At 42.7% G+C, this 21,638-nt stretch overlaps 1 protein-coding gene and 1 non-coding gene across 10 annotated transcripts in view; both read right to left on the reverse strand.

Moving 5' to 3' along the window:
- NRXN3 (neurexin 3) overlaps positions 1-21,638 on the reverse strand; it is a 1,822,863-nt gene that overhangs the window by 575,683 nt on the left and 1,225,542 nt on the right. The gene's annotated exons all lie outside the window — the stretch shown is intronic.
- TRNAS-GGA lies at positions 18,720-18,791 on the reverse strand. Its single transcript has one exon. It is a non-coding gene; the product is annotated as a tRNA-Ser (tRNA).

Below are 21,638 nucleotides of genomic sequence, written 5' to 3' on the forward strand. Positions count from 1 at the left end.
GGGATGGCAAAGAGTCGGAGACGACTGAGCGACTGAACTGAACTGAACTGATGCAAACATGTACTACGATACTCATCCATTAAATATATTTAAAACATACTATAACAGAAATTTAAAATATAGGATAAAAGTAAACATAAATAGATTTTTAAAGCTTTCATTATATCCCATAATATATGTACCTCTCTTTGGATCAGTTGCTCTACACACTGAATTCTCCTCAGCTTAACAGAATGACATAATTCTTTCTTTCTTGTTATGGGTAGATAGGATTGTTTCTTCCCCAAAAAGATATGTACAAATCTTAATCTAGTATTTCAGAATGTGACTTTATTTGGAAATATGGTAACTGCAGATGCTATCAGTTAAGATGAAGTCATACTGAAATAGGATGGGCCCATGATCCAATACAAACAATGTCTTCATAAGAAGAACACAAGACATTTAGACACACAAGAGGAAAATGTCAAGTGGCAACAAAAATTGAAATGCCATATCTGTTAGCCAAGGAATGCCAAGGATTATTAGCCAAACGCAAGAAGCTGGGATGAGGCAAAGATGGACCATCCCCTGAGCCTTGAGAGGGAACACAGTTGCTGACACGTTGATTTTGAGCTTTCCGCCTCCAGAGCGATGACAATAAATTTCAATTGTTTTAGGCCACCTAGCTTGCGGTACTGATACTCTGTTATGGCATTCCTAGGAAATGATTATACTTCTTGATACAAAAAAACTTCCTGATTCCATCCAATAAATGAATATTAAGAAAACATCACCCAAGTTTGTAACTCCTTATTCCTATAATTCAATAACTGAAGAAAGACAGAGATTGACAGAGGGAAAGAGAGATATTATGTGATGATCAGCACAACAAAATAAAGTTATCTGTGGACTCCTGGGTGGTCTGCACCCATATAGCTTCACCAAGTATGAACCTGTTAAAATACTTTCGTAAGTAGATGACAAAGAGCTGCTGTTTCAAACAAACTCCTACCACTGATCAGTTCAGTTCAGTTCAGTAGCTCAGTCGTCTCCGACTCTTTGTGACCCCATTAATCGCAGCACGCCAGGCCTCCCTGTCCATCACCAACTCCCGGAGTTCACTCAAACTCATGTCCATTGAGTCGGTGATGCCATCCAGCCATCTCATCCTCTGTCGTCCCCTTTTCCTCCTGCCCTCAATCCCCCCCAGCATCAGAGTCTTTTCCAATGAGTCAACTCTTCGCAGGAGGTGGCCAAAGTACTGGAGTTTCAGCTTTAGCATCATTCCTTCCAAAGAACACCCAGGGCTGATCTCCTTTAGAATGGACTGGTTGGACCACTGATCAGTCTAGCCTTTTTCCCGCCTTTTTCCCTCCGTCCACAATTTAGCAACTACAGGGTCAGTCGATGCCCTTCTCAGCCAGAGACCCCCAAACAGAGTCAGTTTTGCTTGGCTGAACTTCCTAGTGGCTGTTTAATATTTTAATATTACCCAGACCAATCCAACTAACAGAGATCTGGTTTCTTACTTGGCAAAAAAAAAAAAAAGAAAGAAAAAGAAAATCTCCAGAGCTAACACCCATGAGGGGGATAATAATGGAATATCTGTTCAATCCGTATTTTTCCCTTTTGCATCTCTACCCAATGTTCATGTTGAGTCAAGGACAAGATGCATTTGCAGGATATTGGCCGCAAGGGATGCTTGCAAGGTAATCCTGTGATGTAATTAATATAACATTTTCCTAGAGGTCTCAGTCTCATTCCTGTCTTTAGGAATAAACAGAATGGAAGATATAAAGAAATAAGAACCATACTTTCCACCTTGCTGTGGTCTGAAAGTGGGTATCCTCCCCAAATTTCTGTGATGAAATCTGAATGTCCAGCATGCTGGCGTTAGGGGATGGGACCTTTCGGAGGTCATGAGAGTGAAGCCCTGGTAAATGGGATCAGTGCTCTTATAAAGAAGCTCCCACACCTCATTCATCACATGAGGACACAGCAAGAAGGCACCATTCATGGACCAGAAAGCAGGTCCTCATCCAACACTGAATCTGCCAACAGTGCCATCCTGTACATCCCAGTCTCCAGACACGTGAGAAATAAATTTCTGCTGTTTATAAGCTACCCATCTACAGTATTTTCTTACAGCAGCCACAACAGGCTAAGACACACCTGATGTGAGAGTTGCTCTCCTTAGCACTGAAGTTAGATTTATGCCTTAGAAAGCAATGGATTCAGCCTAATTAATTTTGATGTCTATGATTTCAGAGTGCTATTTGCATGTGATATCATCTAGAAACGTATTTCTTATTTAACCATCTCCCCCAAGGGCTGTATCTTGTTCTTCTTACTTTCTAGTAACAAATAACAGCTCATATGAAGAAATAAAACTTTGTGTAGCATTGAAATGTCCTAAATAAATTGTTTTCAAAGGCATAACGTCTTTCTATTTCAGCTCGTTATGGATGGGCTAACACAATGGACAGAGCTAACAAGAATATATTTGTGTTTGACTCCATATACTCTTTTCTACATTACAGGATAATAAGGCCAGGAATATGATTAACCTGGTTAGTAATGAAAACTATATAACTTTTACCTATTTTGGAGAAAAATCTGGTAATATCTCCAGTAATACTACCCTCCACTTTATACTTTGGTATACTTTCGTAGTTGAATTTTGTCCAATTATTAGTATCTTTGTTTATAGCCTATTGTATTTTGATTTATTTCTCACTTTACGTCTGGTGACCTTTGGAAGGGGTAGTGATTTCCCTTTCTTTGCCCTCATACCACACTTATGGAAAGGCTCCTTTAATCTTCTAAATAGTTTCTCCACAGAGACCCATTTTCTTTTTGCTAACAGAACGGAGCATTGCTCCTACATTTAAAATAATATATAGTATACTTTGCACACTTCAGAACTTGAAAGGAATGATTCCCAAACACCTATCAAAGTGTGCTTGATGAAAAGACTAATAACCATGTTGCTGTGAGGTGTTGTAAGCTTTCCCTATTTTTACCAGGCATATTTTAATCCTTAATGCACTGAATGGTGCCATTACAATAATTCTGGCTATTTCCCATCATGTTTAGACAACTGGAATCCACAGCACATTATGCGATAAGAGGAGTGCAAAGAGGGAAATTAGTCCATTAAGATTACCTAGGAATTCCAACACAACCCATGGGCTGCCAGGTTTCAAAGGGCAACTGAGCTGTGGTGTGTGCGTGGACAGAGCATGCATGCGTGCATGCTCAGTCACTCAGTCACGTCTGACTCTTTGTGACCCCATGGACTGTAGCTCACCAGGCTCCTCTATCCATGGGATTCTCCGGGCAAGAATACCAGAGTGGGTTGCCATTTCCTCCTCCAGGAGATCCTCCCAACCCAAGGATCAAACCTGTGTCTCTTGCATTGGCAGGTGAATTCTTTACCGCTGATCCACCTGAGAAGACCCTGGATACAGCACAGGCATGTAAGAAGCAGGCATCTTGGCAAAAGATTGGAACACTTCCCTTGTGTTGAAGAGGAGAAAGCCCTGGTAATTGCACACAGTCAGTGCATAACCTTAATAATTTTTCTCTGTCTCCTGCTCATTTGTTTCTTTCCTATAAGACAATCTTTTGATTTTGTTTTTAGTTAGCTTCCCCCTGGTCCTTACACCATCTTACAAGGAATCAAATCTTTCTGGAACATTTGCAGTGCATCCAAAATAAAGGATAAGAGAGATTTGCAGACCCTATCCTCAAAATTATTAAAAAAAAAAAAAAACACCTCTTATTAGCACTCAGTATCTGCTCAAAAAGTTGTTTATACAAATGTGTACAGCAATAGCCATAGCTTTTTTAGGGGAACACCATGCTGCTACTGCTAAGTCGTTTCAGTCGTGTCTGACTCTGTGCGACCCCATAGACGGCAGCCCACTAGGCTCCCCCATCCCTGGGATGAGTCTAAAAGTTTCTAGAGAATTCATTATAAGCCCTAAGGATCAGTCTTAACTACAAAAACTTTAGGATATAGCATCCCAAGTCCTTCAAATGTAATGGACAGCTGGATGGGCACGTATCTAACTGTTAAGGTTGGCTACATCATATCCTTTGGTATATGAGGTAAAGAGAGGGTAAGACAGAAAAATGAAATGCTACCATCCCCCATCAAGCCTTCAAATGACTGAAGTCCTGGCCAGTGTCTTGTGTACAACATCATGAGGGACCCTGAGCCAAAACAGCTCAACTAAGCCACTCTTGGATTCCTAACCCACAGCAATGGAATGAGATAATAAATGTTTACTGTTTTAGGCTTTTAAGTTTGGAGGTAAGTTGTTACAAAGCAATAGATAGCTATTACACCCGATAAAATCAGAATGAGCTCAAAAAAAAAGAGATAAGTCTAAAACATAATCAAATAGCTGAAAAGCCATCTGAAAGTGGTGGAGTAGGGTAGTTAAATTCACATGCTCTGAGGCAGAGACTTACAGATTCAATTCCCAGCTCTGTCCTTTTACTGATATGAGATCTGGGGGCAACTTCATCTTTTTGAGACTCAGTTTCCTTATGAGAAAGGGATAATAACAATACCTGTGCATCAGGAACAACACACAAGATCATTTCTAAGCCCAGGGACATCATAAGTATTTGATAAATAATGGCTTTTATCATTAGAAAAGTAAAAGAACTCTAAAAGCCAAATCAAGGTTATTTATCCAACTCAACTACTTTCTGGAAGTCGAAGACTGGCCCCCCACCTATCCCTTCCCAAGTGACCCTTCTTAAGGAGACAGCTCTTAATAAGGGTCAGTGAAAAAAGGCTCACCCTCTCTGGAGACTAAAAAGGCTGTCAAGTTTAATGAAGCCAATAATGGGGAAAACCGGAACCTGTTCATCAACCACCGTCGCCAGTGTGGTGCTGTGGTCTAGCTCTTCCCAAACCCCTGGTCCCGAAGTGTTAATGGAAGGCGCAGAGAGGAGTCAAACAAGATGCTATCTTGCAGACCTGATGAGACCGCAATTTGCAGACAACTGGGGCTTATCTCTGATGATGAACTAGGTGTCAGGGCCGAGAGGAAAGCGAGAAAGCAGCCCCCTGGAGACCTTGCAGAGCTGGCCGCAGGGGATGTGAAAGACACCCTCTAAGTTCTGGGCAGATTAAATGAGTTTTCCAGATAAGATCACGGTGCTAAAGAAAAGCCATTAAAAACAGCCAAGCAAACAAATAACCTTGTATTAAAAATGTACATATATGTGTGTGTATACATATACATATGTCTGAATTTCTGCCAAAGCATCTATCATTGCCTTTAAAAATTCTTTATAGGTGAGTATATTAATGGGGGAAGAACTACATAAAAGCAGCATCTGTCTTTAAATATAAAAATTCAGAGCACTGTTGACTGCTATGAAACAAGTGTCCAATGTCAAGAGTAAAGGGCATGGAAAGGGTGTGATAATAAAGAATCAAAAGGGGGTGTCAAATGAGAAAGTTTCAACAAGGATGACTGTGTTGACCTCGGAGGGAATATCCAGTCTAGAGTGTCTTGTTTTTCACAACCTACCTATGGGCCCAAGACAACAGAATCAATGGATGCCAAATACTCTAGAAGAGATTTCCACTAGCAAAGCATCCCAGCTCTTAGAGATGCTCTGCAGCCATACAAAAATCTCTAGAGGAGCAGAGAACAATTTAGGCTCAACACACAGAGGTCATTTGCAGGGCAGAATTACATAATACAATTTTGCACAGTCTGGTGATTATTTCACATCAGAACTCGCCACTTTTTTAGGTTAAAAAAATAAAAGGATATTGCTTTTGAAGTTTCCATAGATTTAGAGGGCTTCCCAGGCAGCGCTAGTGGTAAGGAATCTGTCTGCCAACGCAGGAGATGCAAGAGACGCGAGTTAGATACCTGGGTTGGGAAGATCCCCTGGAGGAGGAAATGGCAACCCGCTCCACTATTCTTGCCTGAAAAATTTCATGGACAGAGGAGCCTGGTGAGCTACAGTCCATGGGGCTGAAGAGTAGGACACGACTAAGTAACTGACCCCCCCCCCACACACACACACACACGAGATTTAGAACACTATCCCAGTTGAACTGACCAAAAATTTCAATAACATTCCATTTTGACCCTATGTTATTCCTCAAGATGACATCTCATCTTAACTGAGATCCATCTTAGAGGTCCTTGAATGTAACTTCCCTCACTTGAGGGCAATGAAAAAGCTGGAGGCAAGTGAGGTCAAGCCACTGGGTTTCATGGGGTTACAAGCGAGTTTATTAATCTATCTTTTATAACCAGTGGGATCTTTAAAATAATCAGGTAAATGTGAGGAAACTGTTAGGTGAAATGGGATAACAGAAATGGTGGGGGGAAGATTTTTAAAGCCAGACAAAAAACACCTCATCACTGATGTTCGAGCCCTCATTCTGCCCCTAGTATATTGCTTTGACAAAGTCATTTACTTTCTAGGACCCTCAGGTCCTTATCTTCAAAATGTGACTCTGGCCTAGATAACCCTAAGAGTCCTCCCATCTGTAAAATGTCAGGAGACAAGTGCTTGCTCGCCTCATTTAACTTGCTGTTTGTCAACAAGTTTCAAAATGTACCTTGGTTATAGAACCCCCAAGAGCTAGAAAAATGTCTTTGAGAACCAAGTAGCTAGGATTTTGAAAACATATGGTGAAAAAAAAAAAAATTTGTATAGTTGTTTGCATAGCAGTTTGGGTAGTTATTCTTCACGAGGAATTACAACAACAAAAATAATAACAATGTTTGGCATTTATTTAAGCCCTTACAAAGCCCAGGCTTAAAAGCACTTTGCATATAGTAGCTCTTAAGTCCTCACTATCCATGGTGTAAAAATATATTATCCCCATTTTACAGGTGAGACAACAGGCACAGAGACTGTAAGGAACTCGTCCAAGGTTACACAGCTGACAAGTGGCAGAACCATCTGACATTTGCCTCCAAAACCCAAGAAGCACTGCAGTGCTCCCAGCAGGTGTGAGAAGGATGAGTAGGGTCTGTGGCATGTTCCTGTGGGTGTTTGTCTGTGAAGCAAAAGATGCTTCAGGACAGGAGCCTCATGCACTCATCTGCCTTTAGCTCGAGCGAAGGCCTCAAAGTGTTAAATAACTGTTGAATGAATGGTGTTAACAGGTTACTTTTCACAGATGCTCACCAATAGAGTGAAGTGAAAGTGTCAATCACTCAGTCACATCCAACTCTTTGCAACCCGATAGACTATAGCCTTCTAGGCTCCCCTATCTGTGAGATTCTCCAGGCAAGAATACTGGAGTGGGCTGTCATTTCCTTCTCCAGGGGATCTTCCTGACCTAGGGATGGAATCTGGGTCTCCTGAATTGCAGGAAGATTCTTTTGCTATCTGAGCCACCAGGAACTCACCAACATAACCGGGTCCAAAAAAGGTGATGGGCAAAGATGAAAGGCTCTCCTCAGATAACAAGCTCTTAGACTAAGTGGCTCTTTTCTTCACAGGTCGAAACACAAAGCTGGGGCAGACTGGCAGATGTGTGTTCAAGAAACTGACACTCATCATGCCGTTGAATGAACTGGCCCCTAATGGGACCAGGAGACGTGCAACTCTCCTCTCTAGGTGTTTGTATCCCACAGCCCCGATTTCTACCACTAAGTGCAGACTACGCCATGCTCCTTCCATTGTACTGCAGTCCTCAGCTGGTGAGGCTCCCCTGCCTATATAGTTTTTGAGCAAGTGTTTTAAAAGGGATTACCTGAGATGATAATTGTCTAAATACTTTGTAAGGCCTAAAGCATGAAGCGAACATAAAGAGATGATGGTGCTGTTGTTGCCGCTGATGCTACCACTGCCGTGGTTACCACCACCACCACTAAGTACTTCGTATGATTACTACTGAAGCATAAATCCCACAGTGTCGAGACTGACGTTTCCCCTGGACAGCTTCACCTTGAACAGTTTATAGAAGGGGCTGGCGAGCCAAACCCAGCCCTCCCTGTGTTTGTAAATAAAGCTACACTGAATGCGTCATGCCCACTCATTTACATCCAGTCTGGGGCTGCTTTCCAACTATAAGGACAGAACTGAAGAGTGGTAACAGATCCCTCACATCTGAAAAGCCAGTAATATTTACTGTCTGACCTTTTACAGAAAAGCGTTGCCAACCCCTGGCCTAAGTTGATCATGCCTGAGCAACCTTTACCTTATGCTTTAGTATGACACCTCAAAACCAGAAATGATTCCATGAGAAGTGTGCAGTGTTGTAGAGGATAAAGGGCACGAGGCAGAAGGAAGACACGTCCATCCTGCCATTAGCTTGAACACTGCAGTTGTGCCCAGTGGACTCTCCAGACCTCCTCTTTGGTACAAGGGAGCAACATTGGCTGGAGAGTACTTTAGAGCAGAATACTAGGAGATCCAGCAAGTCCCTTCTGGTTCCAATAATCTCCATGATCTTTACTTTCTTTCTAATGACACTATTAGATGAGATAGCCAGAACGTTGGCCTTCTGTCAGCTGAAAAGACTTTTCAAAGATGATCTACATAAGGGCTGAACTAAAAAGTCCTTCATGAATCATTACACCACTCATATAAGGCATCTCCTATTGCCCCAGGCTTGAACAGACTGAGTAGTACAGTGAGAGGGTTCGGGCTTTGGAGCTATGGATCCCTGCACCACCACTTTACAAGCTGTGTGTCCTTGGGCACATTACTTAACCTTCCTGGTCCTCAGTTTCCTAAGGATGATGATATCTATCTTCAAAAGATTCTTTTAGGGATCACAGACACTGAAATATACATGAAGCATGTGAATGTGGCATATGACAAGGGCTGGATATACAGTAATTGCTACCATCATTACTACAACCCATGGGATATGAGAGGTTGGACTCAAACACAAAGGAATCTCAGAGAAGGAGAGAGACACGCATGGCAGGCTGCCATTTGAAATGCTGGATTGTCAGAAAAACAAGGATATGTTTTGTTGCTTCCATTCAGTAAACACTTCTGCAGGAAAAGAGCTCAGATCTAGAAAGCTGGGGAACTAAATATTGATCCACTCATTTCCAGAATACCCTTATTAGAACTGGATCCTCTCGCCTACTTCTCACTTCTCACTGCATCTCACCTTCCCTCCTCCTACCTTCAGTCCCCAATTCCATCCCTCCTACATACACATGCAGCCAAGTCCGAGACTGTGAATGAGGAGTTACACAGCTTTTCCCCACGTGTGTGCATGCACACACACACACACACACACACACACACGGGGGATTGATCCCATATTGTCTTCCAAAAGCCTGAATGATTTGCTGGAACCCTGCCTGAGAGAATCAGTTGCTGTCTGTCACATGCAAGGGACGATGTGTAAAGGTTGGATTTGCAGCTAATAGAAAAATCTATTTCTTTCAGTTTCACTTCTGTCACACAACCACCACTGGGTTCCCTCCAGGAGCTTCCTCCTCCTTTGGCAATAACCACCCAGATGACAGAGCTCAAGCAGCAATATGAGGTGCCGAGGTTGAGCGCTGCCCTGTTAGTTTTACGACCACTGGTTCAGAATGGCCTTGCAGTGTCCACAGTCCGCCTTAATGAAGATGGGTCAGGCAGCTGCCAGTGAAATCAGATTTCTCCTCTTTCTTCCTTTTCATCTGGAAGTCCATCAAACTTTCATCTTCACAGCAGAACGGCTGTGGGACTGACACTCGGCCACAGTCAATCCCCACAGATGATTGACAATCACGGTTGTTTCTGGGAAAGTGAGCTGAGAATTTGCTTTGCTGCAAAAATGGCAAGAAGAAAAGGAGGGGGCTGCTTTTCTGCCCTTTTTCTCCAAGCAATAACATGCAACAAAACTATATAGCACATTTAACGTAATATAAAAGAAATGGAAATCCTCTGGAAAGCCAGAAGTATCATATATGGAAGCCGCTCTTGTAATTATGTCCTTATGTGTAGTAATAGCAGTTTATTTGTTAGACCAAAGGCAAGAGAAGATTTCCTAGATAAAACAGGACAGGTGTGTGGCCCCACTCTCAGCTAAGACCTAATCTTTATAAGCTTTATAAGACCTGTTCTTTATAATCCTTGTGCTGCCAAACTTCGAATCTGCATATTTCTGTTAAGATCTGGCTCTCAGCTGAGTTGTGATTTTGTGGTAGATAGCAAATAGGGCAAGAATTCTCCCATCCCCACATGCCCACACTTCTGCGATGGGACTTGGCTACTTCTCACTTTGGAGGTGGACTCTAGCTCCCCAACCAGTTGAATCTGGCTCTGAGAACTGCTTTAACCAATTGAATGCCGTAAAAGCATTATTGTGTGACGTCAAAGTTCTTAAAAGTTTCTTGTTCCTGTGGTTATCATTGTCTTAAAATGCAGCCCTGAGACCACTGTGTGAAGAAGCCTGGGCTAGCCAAGTAGAGGGTGAGAGGCAGCATGGATCCGAGATGGCCACACCACCTGCGGTTCCCCCAAACTAGCAGCCAGAACCAACTACCAGACATGTCAATGAGACCATCGGAGACCATCAACCCCCATCCCTCTGTCAGACAGCTACAGCCACAAGAGGGACACCACGTGAGGCCTTCAGGACTACCCAGCTAGATTCGACTTTTAATTGCTGACCCACAGAATCACCAGCAAGCACATGGCTGGTTTAAACATAGTCGTTTTAAAAGTCTCCAAGTAGTATGTTATAGCAGAAGTTCTAACAGAAACATGCTTCACCCACAGAGTCTTCTTTGAAGGCCAGTAGAAAGCACCTTGTGTAATGAGTGAAACAAATCCAAAGCCTTGCTCCAGCACTTGCTAACTCTTGACCCTGAACGGGTTCACTTAACTGTTGAGTCTTGGGTCTATCCTTGAGTGCCTTCAAGGATAAAATGTTGATAGTTTAAACTGCTAAGCAGATCATTTGAGATAAGACATGTAAGCACACTTAAACAGAGGCCTTGGCACACACTCTTTTGATGTTAATAACTTCCTACCTCATTATAGTTATTTGAGTGAATAAATGCTGCTAGAAGTTCATTGATCTTTGTATCACTTGTAACATACAGCCCAGGTCTCATACATAGTTGATAGTCAATGCACACACATTGACTCAGTACTTGGATAGCCCCTAAGATACAGCTTGGCTTCATGCTACCATATTTTCTGGGAATTCTGCAAGTGATGATAAGAACAGAATTGTGGGGAAACAGATTGCACTAACCTTGGTTAAGTCCCTGTACCTCTTGGATCCTCCATTTAAACATCTTTATCTTTTAAAAGGGGAAAATTGACCATGATCTCCAAGATTTCTTGCAGCTCTAAAATCCATTTATCATACTCGGAACACTGGTTAGCATTTACTGACCACTTAATGTGCCAGATTCCATGCTCAGTTCTTTGGGTAGATAGAAAATGTTAATCATAACAACCTTAAGTCTTAAGTCTAGGGCAAATTCATCCTGCCTGTGGTAGAGTTGAGTAGTTATGGTAGAAGCAGAGACAGTATATCCCCAAAAAACAAAGATGTTTACTCTCTGGCCCCTTTCAGGAAAAGTTTGATGATCTCTGGTCTAGCATAATGGGCTTCCCAAGTGGATTAGTGGAAAGGATCTGCCTGCCAATGCAGGAGATGAAGGAGAGACAGGTTCAATATTTGGGTCGGGAGGATCCTCTGTAGGAGGAAACTGCAACTCACTATAGTATTCTTGCCTACAAAATCCCAAGGACAGAGGAGCCAGGCTGGCTACAGTCCATAGGATTGCAAAGACTCAGACATGACTGAGCATGAATGCACACACGGAATAATCTGCTGAGAGAGTGATCAGTCACACCCAGTGTGATCAGTGACACTCAGAGTCTACGTTCTTCCACCAGGCTCTGTGCTGCCCATTTATTATCTCACTCATTTAATCACTCACTCATCACACCTGATCTTTCAAACAGCAGCTCACAGGCAAGGATATGCCGGGGAAAAATATTCAAGACCTCTGCAAGAGCAGCTGAGGAAATGTCAACCGTGGTCTCTGCGTGTGCATCTAGTTAAGAAAACGCCCATCTGGCCTCCCATAGCTAGAGGCCATGGAGTCACTCGCCCCACTAATTGAAAAATAAAGAGTGAAAAGATTTGCTTTCAACACAAACTTGAATGACTAAAATTACATCTTCATTATCTGAAGTGAGAGCTTGTGACTTGTCAACCTCCACCTGTTCTGGCATTGGGAAGAAACACCATAGAAATTTGCCTCTGGCTGGTCATCTCTTGACTGGCTAGCTACAACCCATTTTTAGAAAACCTGATGATTATAAAAATCTACCTGTTAATACAAATGCACCAGAGGTTTGTCACACATAATACAAAATTACCTGGTACTTCAGGAACAATGTGTTCAGCACAGAGAAATATGGAGCTTAAGTAAAAATCTATTACAATGAACAGAAATTAATGCAAATATCTCTGAGCTGATCAACAACACTGACTTGGGAGATGTAATGCATTTCCAAAGAGGAGTGATCATTAAATGGCCGTATTTGCAGAAACAAGTCTCTTCTACAAAGAGGAATGACATAGAACATAGAACAGTACTTTGAAAGTTGTGAAGCAGTTTATAAATGAGAGGGATTATACTTATTTCTACCTTTTTCATTGTTTTTGATCCTGACCACTAGTAATGTGAAATGATTCTTTGCCCTACTCCTCAAGCTGTGGGTTGTTACATAGTCACACCTGTGCAAATTCTGATTCCTACTTGGAAATATTCCTCCTTTCAATGTCTCTATCCTGTGTGTGTGTTAGTCACTCAGCCGTGTCCGACTCTTTGCGACCCCATGGACTGTAGCCCCCCAGGCTCCTTTGTCCATAGGATTTTCCAGGCAGGAATACTGGAGTGGGTTCCCATTCCCTTCTCCAGGGGATCTTCCTGACCTAGGGATCGAAACCAGGTTTCCTGCATGGCAGGCGGATTCTTTACCGGGGAAGCTCTTGTCTCTATCCTCAGGTCAGTTTAGTCACTCAGTTCTGTGTGACTCTCTGCGACCCCATGGACTGCAGCACGCCAGGCTTCTCTGTCTGTCACCAACTCCCATAGCTTGCTCAAACTTATGTCCATCGAGTCGGTGATGCCATCCAACTATCTCCTCTTCAGTCGTCCCCTTCTCCTCCTGCCTTCAATCTTTCTCAGCATCAGAATTTTTTCCAGTGAGTCAGTTCTTCACATCAGGTAGCCAAAATACTGGAGTTTAGCTTTGGCATCAGTCCTTCCAGGGAATATTCAGGACTGATTTCCTTTAGGATTGACTGGTTTGATCTCCTTGCAGTCCAAGGGACTCTCAAGAGTCTTCTCCAACACCACAGTTCAAAAGCATCAATTATTCAGTACTCAACTTTCTTTATCTCTATCCTGGTGGTGGTGGTGGTTTAGTCGATAAATCAGGTCCGACTCTTGTGACCCCATGGACTGTAGCCCGCCAGGCTCCTCTGTCCATGGGATTCTCCAGGCAAGAATACTGGAGGGGGTTGCCATTTCCTTCTCCATATCTCTATCCTACCTGGGTCCTTATTACCTTTATTTTGATGATGGCAACAGTGTGCTAATTAGTCCTTCCAAATTCAGTCTCTTGTCATACCAATTTACCCTACATGGCACTACCAGAGTAAACTAATTTTATTTTTAAGCTAATCATTTATTCATCAAGTGCAGCATGATCGTCTGTTGGTTACACTCCAGCCATTGTTCTTGGAGCAAAAACAGATGTGATTTCTGACTAAGGTTGGCAGATTAAAAAACCATGGGATACCCAGTTAAATTTGGGTTACAGAAAAATAACCAAAAATATGTAGTATAAATATGTCCTAAATATTGCATGGGACATATTGATACTTCAAAATTTTAAAAAGATGGTCATTTATGTAAATATCAAGTTTAATTGGACATCTTGCATTTTGTTTTCTTAATCTCATGACCCTATCTGACCCCAGTGGAATGCTCAATCCATCTGGGGAAATAGCTATTGATCAAATAATCTTACAACTAAATGAGAAGCAGCAACAAGAGGCGAGTTCCAGAAGGTTATGAGAACCTTTATTTGGGGAATTTGAATTTCCCAAGGAAGTGGAATTAGGCCAAGATTTAATGAAGTTTGTGTTAGGAAATATAGTCAGAGATAAGCAGGGTGAAGGCTAGGGGTTAGTTTTTGTTCTCGTTACAGAGGGAATGGTGTGATCTGATTGGACTTCACCCTGTAGGCTGGGGGAAGCTTATGGGAGAATGGTGTGATCAGACTGGTTCGTGAGATGGATGGGGTATGGATAGAAGGGACAACCAGAGGCTTAGTAAGGTCTGATATTTTCTTGGGTTCCAAAATCACTGTGGACGGTGACTGCACCCATGAAATTAAAATTAAAAGATGCTTGCTCCTTGACAAACCTAGACAATATATTAAAAAGGAGAGACTTGACATTGCCTACAAAGGTCTGTATAGTCAGAGCTATGTTTTTTTCCAGTAGTCATGTACAGATGTGAGAGTTGGATAATAAAAATGGCTGAGCACCAAAGAAATGATGCCTACGAATTGTGGTGCTGGAGAAGATTCTTGAGAGTCCCTTGGACAGCAAGGAGATTCAACCAGTCCATCCTAAAGGAAATCAACCCTGAATATTCAGTGGAAAGACTGATGCTGAAGCTGAAGCTCCAATACTCTGGCTACCTGATGCCAAGAACTGACTCACTGGAAAAGATCCGATGCTGGAAAAGATTGAAGGCAGGAGGAGAAGGGGATGACAGAGGGTGAGATGGTTGGATGGCATCACCGACTCAACGGACATGAGTTTGAGTAAGCTCCGGGAGTTGGTGATGGACAGGGAGGCCTGGTGTGCTGCAGTCCATGGGGTTGCAAAGAGTTGGACATGACTGAGTGACTGAACAATGAAAAAGGTCTGTAAACGAGGTTGCTGCAACTATCCGGGTGGCATGGTTGAAACTGCTGTGAGGATGGAAAGGACAGATCTCCATACTTTAAAAAGAGTTTGTAACCACACGGTAAGCCTCTGAGTGTAGGATCCACGTTTCAATTGTTCACCATAAAGCATAGCCCAGGTCCTTGCATTGCTCATTATAAGTATTTAATGAGTGCCAAGTTCAGTGCAGGTGCATCACAATTCCCTAACTATGCTTCTGCAAGTGCTCTTTTCTTTGCTGTTCTCCTCTATCTTTTTACCAGAAATTCCCCACAAGATACTCAGTCATGCAAAGCAGGGCAGTGGACAGAAACTGGGTGTCAGTTTCTGCCCTGTCACTGAATACTTGAATGACTTCAGCAAAGACATTTACACTCCTTTAGTCCTGATTACATCAGCTTAAAAAAAAAAGGCGGGGGTGCAGGGTGGGGGGGGGGGGACAAATAGCAATTCTACTACTTGTCCTCCTGCTGCAGAGAGCTGTGGCAAGGATCAAAATAGATCTTGCATTTTCTCTGCAACAATGTAAAACACTCTATAAAAATCAAGTAACTTTACAAAAATATACCAAAACTATGTCAACCACAAGGCAGAACTGGCCAAAATGTTGAACACTGATTTCTCGTGCACTCTCTAAAATGGAATGAATTGAAAACATATCACCCTTTTGTACATAATACATAATTACCTGCTACACACTACAAAATTTACTACATCATTGATTTAAAATGCATATTGAACCCTTAATGTGTGCAAAAAAAACCCAAAATTGTGCTGGCCAGCCAGGGGAACTGAAGCCCAAACAATCACAGGAAAACCAACTGTCCTGCTCCTGAAAGTCATCCTTCTAAATGACATTTGGATACCTCCTTTTCTGGGCCGATTGTACATTTTTCTTCTCAAGGCAAACCATCTTGAGTCAAGAGCTCCTTGGGTAGTTAATGGTGTCTTGTGATGAGCCTTAAAACTCTCCTCTCATTTTACTCTTGATTAAAAAGAAAGGAAGCTCAAGATCTAAGCCCTTGCCTGATTTATACTTCAATTTAATTTCTCCCTTTCTCTTTTCTCTTTCCTTGCACTGGATGAAACCTTCCATGTAATTAGGCTTGAAAGCTCTCATCAAACCGTTTGATTGAACTGTGGCACACAGTTTCCCTTCCAGGCTGCCGGGGCAGAGAGAGTGGGGACCCAGATAGGGAGCGGTGGCTGGGACGGACTAAGGACTGGGCTCCGTGATGACGGCGAGGAAGGAAACTCACTCGAGTGTCTGGAGTAACCTGGCTCTCAGGGTCTTGGATCCTTCCTTGCTGATGTATTCCCTCAGCTGTGCCAGAGACCATCTCAATCTCTTTACTCACGGCAAAACACGGGGCACCTGGGAAGCTTTGGGCTCTAACACTACCTGTGATGTAGCTCAGAGAGGACTAGTGTTTCCATTTTAACTTGCCTCTAATCTGAAAAGTGTGATTTGCGAAGCCAGGCTGTCCAAGTTTCTTTGTATGAGAAACAATTTGATTGGAAAAGGTTGCTACACACCTCTTCCTACTCCGTCGTTTGATAATTTCACACATGCAAAACAGCTTTTAAGGCCAATGAAGAGCTTTCATCAGAATACTCCTTTAGGAGCATTACCCCAGGGCCTGAAGAACATAGTGTTCAGGTGGTGGCTCTGTTTCTAAGTGTCTGAGTTACCTTGTGCAGGGAAATAAAGGATCGCTATCTCAACACTATCTCAAAAGAGTGTTCTTTATGATAGCTGGTCTGAAAGTGAAAGTTGCTCAGTCGTGTCCAGCTGTTTGCGACTCCACAGATGTATAGTCCATGGGATTCTCCAGGCCAGAATACTGGAGTGGGTAGCCTTTCCCTTCTGCAGGGGATCTTTCCAACCCAGGGATCGAATCCAGGTGTCCCGCATTGCAGGCAGATTCTTTACCAGCTAAGCCACAAGAGAAGCCCGATAGCTAGGCTAATAGATTAAAAATAACTGACAGATGATTGGGATGGCAGTACATACACATACAACGAGTCCCTGGCCTCTAAAACCCAATAAATAAATCACTTGAAAGACAGGGACTGGCTATGGAGGGCCAGGTCTCCAGGTTCCCATTCCTATCTCACACTAACACCATCCTTTCCTTAAATTATAACCAACATGATAACATGAGCTCTGTGACACAACACACCGATAACTGACATCCACGCTATACGGGAGAGATACTGAAATACGTCTATGTCTACCATGCGCAGCAGGCCTAGGCCTCATGTCTGTTCTGTACGTTCCAGGTCAGGTACTAAGCAGGTTGCTCTCAAGGCCTTTATGCTACATCACACTTTTCAGTTCACACATTCACCCACATGTGTATGTACACATACATATCACTCAGTCTGAAAACCACTGACACTCTTGAAATAGTCACTTCATAATTAACACACTTCTGCCATATGTATGTAGGTCCAGGAATAAAAGTAGATTCAAAGGTGATCTAATAAGACTAAAGAGGTATCTTAGAAATCATCAAGATTGTGCCTGTTAATCCTGACAGAAAGATGAATACCAAACTTGTCAAGATAAAGATGGCAGGTTACTTCAAGATCATTAATCACAATTCTCCCCTTTTGCAGGCAAGAACTAAAACCAGGAAGGTTGGTGGTCTGCTTAAAATTATAACTTGAGGAAAAACCTTTGTGATGGAAACTAAACTTCCTGATAAATGACTTTCTTACAGTGAATAAAAAATGAGGTGGGTGAATCACAAATGGCTCTGTTATCAATAGAAGTGTCCTTCACTCTCAGGCCCTTAATTGAATATGTAACCATTCCCTGCTAGCTGACTGTGGAACTTATCTGAATTTCCAAAGGCTGCTTCAGAAAGCACACATAATTTTCTATAATACAATAGGACTTGTGAATACAGGGATGTGTTCTGATCTGGTGTTCTCAATACCAGGGAACAGGTTGTATGTTTGCGAAGATTACTTGACCTAAAAGTTCCACATAGTTAGTCCTCTCCTCCTTGTCTGTGGGTCTCTTATCCACATATTCAAAGAACATTGGATTGAAAATATTTGGGAAAAAAGTTCCAGAAAATTCAAAAAAGCCAAACTTGAATTTTCTGTGCAAAGGCAAAATTTGAATAGTATTTACATTGTATATACAACTATTGGTATAGCATTTACATTGCATTATATCCCTGGAGAGGGAAGTGGCAACTCACTCCAGTATTCTTGCCTGAGAAATCCCATGGACAGAGGAGTCTGGTAGGCTACAGTCCACAGGGTTGCAAACAGTTGGATCTGACTTAGCGACCAAACAACAACAAAAACAACACATTGTATTCGGTGTTATGAGTAACCTTGGGGATGATTGAAATGATACAGGAGAATGTGTATGGGTTAAGGTAATATGCAAATACTGCACTGTTTTATTGAAAGGACTTGAGTATCTCCATTCATTCATACCTCATGGGTGTCTTGGAACCAATCCCCATGGATATTGAGAGGAACTGTAGATTAAAGGGGTTAACTGCTAAGTGAGTGGAAAAACTTGAGGTAAATTGCTTAATTCTCTGAGACTCAATTTCTTTTCCTATAAATTCATAGTAGTAATGGACGTCCCTGGTAGCTCAGACAATAAGGAATCCACCTGCAATGCAGGAGTGAAAGTGAAAGTCGCTCAGTCTTGTCCGACTCTTTGCGACCTCATGGACTGTAGCCTACCAAGCTCCTCCCTCCAAGGGATTCTCCAGGCAAGAGTACTGGAGTGGGTTGCCATTTCCTTCTCCAGGGGATCTTCCCGAGCCAGGGATCGAACCCGGGTCTCCCGCATTCCAGGCAGACGCTTTAACCTCTGAGCCACCAGGGAACACAGGTTCAATTCTTGGGTCAGGAAGATCCCCTGGAGAAGGAAATAGCAACCCACTCTAGTATTCTAGCCTGGAGAATCCCATGGACAGAGGAATCTGGTGGGCTACAGTCCATGGGGTCACAAAGAGTCAGACGTGACTGAGTATTTTGTGTGTGTAATTTTAATAATGGTACCTACCATGAAGGATGTTGGTAAAGATTAAATGAATAAAGCTAAAGCATTTAGTTTAGTACCTGACTGTAATTTACAAGAAGCCCATATTTGGTCATTCAGATGACCAAAATACACTTCTCATATGTATTCATTCTTCATCCACACTTCTGAAGGGATCACAGCTTTCAAAACCCCCGGAATTTTTGGTAAGCACCTTAGGAGCTGGGGTTAGGGGAAAGTGAGTAGGGCCAACCTGGTAATTAGAGGGTTGAAACTTTCAGTCCCACCCCCAACCTCCTAGAGGGGCTAGAGGTTGAATCAATCACAAATGGCCAATGTTTTAGTCAATTATGCTAATGTAATGAAGTCTCCAAAAGACCGCTAAAGGACAGGGTTCAGATGGGGAATACATGGAGATTTGGGGAGAGGGGCTCACCTGGAAAGGGCGTACCTTGCAGAGAATTAGATGTTCTAAGACCTTCAGGAGAGGGTCAGGTACATTCAAGGATTTGGGGAAAAAAGTGAATAATAATTATTATTAAGAATAAAGAAAATACAATTGCCATTTTTCTAAAAGCACAAAGATATCTCCTTTCTTGGGTTTATTTTTTCTAAGATTGAATTGACAGAAGTGAACACCCAAAGATGTCCATCGGAGTTCATGTCAAGAGATACACAATAATTGGTTCAAGGAAAAGATAAATAAAACCTTGACTATCTAAGTCACTCACAGGACCCTCCTCCCACCTAAACTATTCAGAAGGCCAAATTTTCCCAAGAGCTGAGATTTAACCCTTAAATCATCTTTTCCAACTTTAAAAAAATCAGAATGCTGCTAAAATTGACCCGAAGAATCCAGGAGAGTCCTGCTTTATCTATGAGCTAGTTGTTCACTCCCTTGGACTGCAAGGAGATCCAGCCAGTCCATCCTAAAGGAAATCAGTCCCGAATATTCATTGGAAGGACTGATGCTGAAGCTGAAACTCCAAAACTTTGGCCACCTGATGCGAAGAACTGACTCATTTGAAAAGACCCTGATGCTGGGAAAGATTGACGGCGGGAGGAGAAGGGGACGACAGAGGATGAGATGGTTGGATGGCATCACCGACTCAATGGACATGAGTTTGAGTAAACTCTGGGAGTTGGTGATGGACAGGGAGGCCTGGCGTACTGCATTCCATGGGGTTGCAAAGAGTCAGGCACGACTGAGCGACTGAACTGAACTGAGCTGAGTTGTTCACAAGGGCCTTTCAGCCTTTATTAAAACCAGGGCTTCAAAGCAATGGGCTTTATTCTATTAGTTATCACTTATAAAGAAGCCCCAAAGACGATGTCACCTATCCCTACTTGCTCATGATAAGTCTAGGACTTGAGACCTGGAATTAAGTGGATAATGGAAGCACACTGAAAATTGCTGACCTTTTGTCTACAGCCACTGAAGCAAGGCCAAGCCTGGGGAAGACTAGTTCCTCCTTGCTAGTCATTGCCCCTACTGCAAAGACAAGTATCTCCCCACGTCCACATTCCCGAAGCTGACAGACACACCAGTGCACTTTGACAAGTCTTCTGTGCTCCTCATAAAAGGAGTTCTTTGTATGGCAACTTCAAATTTTAAAAAGGGCTCATTTCACCTGGGTGTCATGGGCTGATTATTCCTTCCTCCTTGTTTGAGCTCTGCAGACAGCCAGATCCTGCCTAGCTCCTCCTCCTTCCCTTCTTTGACAACATCAAATGCCAAAGGTGCAAAGCAAATAAATGTTAAGTAAAACACCGACACTGGTTCAGTTTAATGCTGTGCTCTGTCAACTCGCTCCACTGCCTAGCAACCGTGGTGGCTCACCCCAAGTTCATTTTCATTTTAATGTGCTCCACACAGAAAAGCCACCTAAATAGATACCCCCAGTTCTGAAGCATATAATCTGTAAACTACAGGAACGGGCGGATCATTTCCATTAGTTTCTTCTGTAGCGAAAACCACAATTTGCACCCAAAGTGTGTAATTATATTCAAATTCTGAAAGACTGCCTCGGAAACAGTTGAAATTCATAGTTTGGGGGAAAGACACTCAGGAGTAGATACCATTATGGTTTAATGTGGGAAGGGGGAGTGACAGGAATATTTCAAAACAGTAAAAAGAATTTTAAAAAAAAAAGGGGGGGTGAAGACAGTATCTGAGAAAAGGTGGCTTTCAGGATTCTGGAGGTTTTATGTTCAGAGCTACTCAACCGTGAGTGACCAAGGGGAGGGGACCAGGACAAAGAAGGTGTCCCTGAGCAATACCTGAGTTGTGGCTTCAGATGGGAAACAGGGACAGGTGAGTACACAGGACATTTCCCACATGCTTTCAGGACATGAGACCCAACCAGGAGAGGACATGTCTCCTGGCATGGGAACCAGCCTGAATCTGAGCCCTTTCTCACACTAAGGTCTCCCATACAGAATACCTGTCAGCTACAAATTGACACTTGCCATTGAGACTTGCCATCTACTTCCATAAAGATTAAATCATGAGCTGCTACAGCTGCTGATTTCAACATTCTCTGAAAGGATTTCAGGGTGGGGAGCAGCAATGAGGCACTCTGTCCTCAGAGGAGCCTGGTGGAACAGGTCTTCAGATAATCTGACATTCTCAGGAGCCGGTGTTACGAGTCCAATGCTTCTATCTCCTCCCATCTAGAAAAGCACGGTGAA

Source organism: Bubalus bubalis, chromosome 11 (genome assembly GCF_019923935.1).
Source record: "Bubalus bubalis isolate 160015118507 breed Murrah chromosome 11, NDDB_SH_1, whole genome shotgun sequence".
Taxonomy (NCBI): domain Eukaryota; kingdom Metazoa; phylum Chordata; class Mammalia; order Artiodactyla; family Bovidae; genus Bubalus; species Bubalus bubalis.